Raw genomic sequence first — 5,847 nt, 5'->3', positions numbered from 1 at the left:
AAAATCGTATAGACCGATTTCTTTACTGCCGATATTGTCCAAACTATATGAAAAAATTCTTCAGGCTCGACTTAAACCAATAATCGACAGCAATAATATACTACCTAGTCACCAATTTGGGTTTAGAAATGCCCATTCAACAATTGACCAAGTACATCAAATTACTAATATTATTGAAGAAGCCTTAGAGGAAAAACATGTATGTTCAGCTGTATTTTTGGACGTTTCACAGGCATTTGATAAAGTATGTCACGCAAGCCTACAAAGAAAACTTAATTCATTGTTACCTAGGAATTATTGCAAGTTACTGAAATCCTATCTAGAAAATCGTATGTTCCGCGTCAAATACGAAAATTAGTATTCCCAATTACAAGCAATTCAAGCAGGGGTCCCACAAGGAAGTATCTTAGGGCCACTGTTATACCTCTTATACACACATGATGTTCCAGAATATGCAGAAACAACTATGGCCACATTTGCTGACGATACAGCAATCTTGTCAGTCGGCAGAACAGAAGATGAAGCTAAGCAGAGATTGCAACGTGCTGTAAATTCCTTAGTAGAATGGACTAAAATATGGCGTATTAATTTGAATAGTTCTAAATCAGTACACATAGACTTTACCAACAAATTTATGACAAATAGTCCTATATTTATAAACGATATTCAAGTTCCTTATCATAACTCCGCAAAGTATCTTGGAATGACACTCGATGCAAAGCTTCGTTGGAGTGAACATGTTAAAATAAAAATAACTGAATTGCAAATAAAGTGGAAAAAACTAAATTGGCTACTAGGCAGAAGATCCAAACTTTCAACGGAAAACAAAATAATCGTATATAATCAAACTTTAAAGCCATTGTGGACTTATGGCGCACAGTTATGGGGGTGCACCAGTGAAAAAAATATAAATATGATCCAAAGATTCCAAAATAAAGTACTAAGATGCATAGTGAACGCACCATGGTACGTCCGCACACAAGATTTACATCGGGATCTTGGAATAAATACCGTGAAACAAGAAATCGAAAATATTGCAACAAAGCATAACACCCGGTTAAGAGGCCATGTGAATGCAGAAGCATCATCCCTAGCTGATCAGATTGGTTCGGAACGCAGACTTAAGAGAAGGAAGCCTTTCGACCTAGTTAGAAGTTCTGATGTAACCTAAATACTTAAATGTCAATATTTTGTCATTACATTAAAAAATAACAGTCTATGTATTGTTAGTTTGTTTAAAATTGCTTGTTAGTTAAATGTAACTAGTTGCAAAAAATAAATAAAAAAAAAAAAAAAAAAAAATTACAGGTTTTTGTCTAAGTCCCAATTTACATTAGGCGAGTTTACTTGCGGCAATTGTCAGTTTGAGGGTGAGAGAGGGTGTTACCATATACCTCACCTCTCTCTCCATCAAATTGACAATTGCCGCAAGTAAACTCGCCTAATGTAAATTGGGACTAATACTTTTGTGCTTTCATTTGGATATGTATCTACGGATTAAACTGCTTTGTCACTACAGTAAAGTGTCTTGGCTAATATTATCATGGCCGTTCCTCAGCCAAAATAGCGGAAGTAAGAATTTTGTCAAGCGACCCCCACCTCCTGACGTAGCTCAGTGGTAAGACATCAGCCTCGCGGTCATAAGAACCGGAATTCGAGCCCGGTTCGGACCAATATTTTTTTTTTATTTTTTTGTTCTTCGGTAAAAACAGTTAGTTGGAGACTTCGAATTCTATATATTTTCTATGTATTGGTGAGAAATATTATTAACAATGGTCTCAATTAATATGAGAATATAGTTATAATTTCGTTAACTTACTCCGTTACCATTATTTTAAGGGAGATCAGTATGTCACTTTGAGTGCTCTATACCTGAATAATGCAGGAAAGAATTCTCTAAATTCTTTCGGTTGTTAACGTTACAAAGAAGTGCCACGCATAACCAAAAAAACGGAAAGTTTGCAATTTACATATCGACAAATTAAAAAGTGCCAGAACTCAAAAAAAGTATTGTGATTTCAATCTAAAGAAATCTTAACAATCCGCAAAAATAAGCGATTACTCGCCAAATAAAAAAAAAAATCTAATAAATACGAAAAACTTAAATAGGTAATTTTGTGGAATTTACTGAAATTTACCTTAGTTTAACATGTTACCACTCTGACGTTTCTTTTTGTGTAGAACTTCTTGGCACAAACGTTGCATTAAAATATCTATCTTGCATAGATTTTTTTTAACAATTTTCCGAAGACACAACCTATAACAAGTTGAAAATAAGGTAAGAAGTGATACCACAATTCTTAAAAAAAATTGGTGTTAGAATTTTGCCTTTTCTCTTCCTGATCCTCAGATTACCGCCAAGTTCTCATTTGCGGCAATATTAGTGTTGTCCGTAAATGAAGCCACAACATTTATCCTGTTTTAAAAAAATCCTATGAATTGGTTATTTCCTTGTCTTAGTGGGTTCCATACGATCAATGAACAAAAAACACAACCGACAGAGTATCACCATTTTCTTCCGTTTGCGACAATTTATAGTTTACTTTAAACAAACCCCATAGTTGGTACAAGCTACTCGGTGTCAGCAAAACCAAACGTGGAAATATCAGATTTACCGATATACATCATCCCCAAGACCAACACTGTACGATTCAACCGTGGGCAATCTCAGACACCAGCTCGCCACTTCACATTTGCGATCAGTATCAAGATCGTGTGCTAAAAATAGATGTAAAGCCTAACAGCTGTGTGTTGAGTACGGCCAGTCAACGTGGAGCTTGTCTGCGATCGTACATAAAACCATTAAATAAGCAGCCGCATCAACAAGGGTGCAGTAGCCTAAGTAGGAAGCAGGCGCTGTATCCATACGTAAGACGTTGAACACCGTGGGTTCGACTCCCGCTTCAGGCAAAAATTATTTACCCTTTTAAAAATTTGTTCAAATCCTTATGAGTCCGCAAGTATTATCAGTAATAACATAAATCATCATAATACTGTATTTGAGTCATAGACATCCTGAAACATATGCAAAAATTTCAATCATAACTATTAACATCCTTTACAGTAAATACCTACATAACAGCATCACACCACACATAACGTTCTTCGAGGCCTCGACGTTCGTCGCTAATGTGGATTTAGGAAAATCAAAGGATAATAATTACATTTACAACATACAAGTATAACAACATCACAGTGAGTAAAACCAATTAACAAAGAAATTAAAGGTGTAAGTGTGTTTAAGCACCTACGAAAACATTTGCATATGTATGTAGGATAAACCAAAAAAAAACTACTTAAAACAAGATATAATTACAATTTATTCTGAACAAGATAATTTATAAAAAAAGGAAAAAAATAGTGTCTTAGAATTGTCCTCTTCTTTATATTCTTTCAAAGAACGGTAAAACATTAATTTCATTGAAATATTAAAAGAAGTATATTCTCGATCCTTCATACATCTTATCCTTCCAAATATCCTTGGAATCTATTTAAAACCATTTAAATTTTTACTGTACTTTTTTGGAAAATCTTAACGTTTGTAACTTTTAACTGAGAAACTGAACTTGAAACCAGCATTCTAAACTTCCTATAAGTCCTTTTTTTAAGAAAAAAAATAAAAAATCCGAAGAGGAAGTATGTTGAGAATGATAATATTGTACGACTAACTTGTTCTTATTTATTCTTATAAAGTTTATTCTTATAAAGTAGTTTTTGTTATTGAATTTCAATTAAAGAAATTTCAATTAAAAGAAATTCAGTAACAAACAAATAAATCTCCAAAATTAGGAAAATATGGTTGAATAAATATGTAATAGTTACCAGTATCAATTACCACAACCAATGTAAAATTTAATATAGTTGGAAATATGACACTATTCCCCTTTAAAATTCTTTCCTTTACAATAAATTCAACCAAAAAACTAAGTCAGAAAAAAACCATATAAAAAAATCTCTATTATTGAAAACAAAAACAAAAAATTGTATAAATTCGAATAACATGAAAACCCTTTGGTCAACTGTAAACCAACCATTTTTGTAAATCGAAACAATATGAAAATTTTAACTTATCTTGAACCATTATTTATTATCTGTTTCTGAAATGAATTCTTAAATATATAATTGTTAAAAACAATATGAGTAGCTAAATGTAGTATCATTTTTCTTACAGGGTGAGGTAAAATAGAAGAGAGGTAAATACTTGTTCGGGGTCTCAACAAAATATGTAGCCTTTGAGACAATGGTAGGTTATGGGATCATGAGGCTCAACTCCAACACTACCAGGAGTTATTGGAATGTCTATATCTAGGATTGATTCTCCGTACATAATTTTCTGGGTCAACAAGGGTGACAGCGTTTCCCAGAACCTTTAGTCCATCCCATTCAGTAAATTCTTTGTTTTAATATAGGGAGTCTATAACATTTTTTGTTTATGTTTAGAAAGATGCCCATTCGAGCTTAAGACGAACAACGAACTCACCCACCCGGCTGATTGCTAGTATACTCAATGGCTCCCATAGTTCGAATTTTGCTTTAACTCATTTTTTTACTTTTACCATCATGTATCTTTCTGTGTGCAAGTTGACATTGAATCGAGTTGTTGTTGAGGGCATGTCCTATTCCGATTCACTAAATCTTGTTAACATCCGACTTGTTCATCACAAACATTGTGGCGCACGTGAACCTGGCGCAGTATATGGCTGGAATTAAAGCGTTAGATTAAGCAGTGGAGAAATTCAACGGCGATGTGGTAATACTACCCGAAAAGAAGCAGTTGAAGTTAGTTCAGCGGTTGCAAGAAGCCCATGACCGCATGAGGAATCAACATGACGTTATAATGTCGTCAGCTCCAGTTCGAAGAATTAGAAGGTCAGCGTTGCCGTTTGTTGGAAATCTGTTTCGCTCGCTATTTGGCTTGATGGACGAAGAGCATGCTGATGATCTGGTGAAGAGAATCACAATGGTCGAAGATAAACAAAAAGCCTTGGTAGAGTTGTTTAAGCAAAAATGTTGAACTTTTGTGAATGAGATACCTTGCGAACTCTTGGAACTTGTTTGCAAGAAATGTTACGACATATAAAGTTTCGGCTATATCGGATAAGTTTTATTGTTCAGCAGTCATTTGGGGTTGTGCCGGTACGTGTAAATCATGGCGAAGTAAGAATGGTTACATCAGTTGCTCAAAATCAGTCTAAAAGTCAAAATTTGTTAAAAATAACGCATTACTGTGAATTTCTCGATTACGTTTTGTATGTGATTTTATTCACAGTAATGCATTTTGACCACTGGAATGATAAATCGATTAAAAAATATCGGCGCACGCCATCTAAAGTCGAGTTGACGGCGACGATTTTTAGCCGATTTGAGCCGATGTAATCGGCGGCGGCTAAAACGTAAAAAAAGAGAAGCGGCGGCGCGCCTACCGAACATCGACTAGCTTCCACCTCTGGTCCAAAACCCTCAGCCACAAACATCACAACAACAAATTCTTGATCAGCCATTTGAGCCGCCATTAACATCACGACAACCAATGTCACAGCCAACACAACAAATCACAACGCCGCCAACACTGGACAGGAACAAATATGCCACAGCCGACGTTAGACCAATTAGTGCCGACGAAAGTAACACATATACCCCATAAGAAAATTTATCCTCTTCCAATATTTACCGGGTTGCCGCATGAATGGCCAACCTTTAAAAAGCAGTGCCCGAGAGTGAGTGTAACCATTATTAGGAAATTCTGCCAACGTGGAAGCCATAATGGGCAACTTAAAAGAGACGTTTGGAAGACCGGAACAACTCATCAAAAGTCAAATCCAAAAAGTCCGGAAAATTCCTCCTTTG

General features: G+C 35.2%; 1 long non-coding RNA gene across 1 annotated transcript; it reads right to left on the bottom strand.

The window, feature by feature from the left end:
* Positions 1 to 1,619: 1,619 nt before the first annotated feature.
* On the bottom strand, positions 1,620 to 5,267 carry LOC141394382 (uncharacterized). The gene is made up of 3 exons (XR_012410390.1): positions 5,034 to 5,267; positions 4,761 to 4,942; positions 1,620 to 4,700 (listed from the first exon to the last, which is right to left on the bottom strand). It is a non-coding gene; the product is annotated as an uncharacterized lncRNA (long non-coding RNA).
* Between the last annotated feature and the right edge of the window lie 580 nt (positions 5,268 to 5,847).

Source organism: Musca autumnalis, unplaced genomic scaffold (assembly GCF_047663935.1).
Source record: "Musca autumnalis isolate F117 unplaced genomic scaffold, ASM4766393v1 scaffold_2, whole genome shotgun sequence".
NCBI lineage: Eukaryota > Metazoa > Arthropoda > Insecta > Diptera > Muscidae > Musca > Musca autumnalis.
This window is presented reverse-complemented; position numbering and strand designations above follow the sequence as displayed.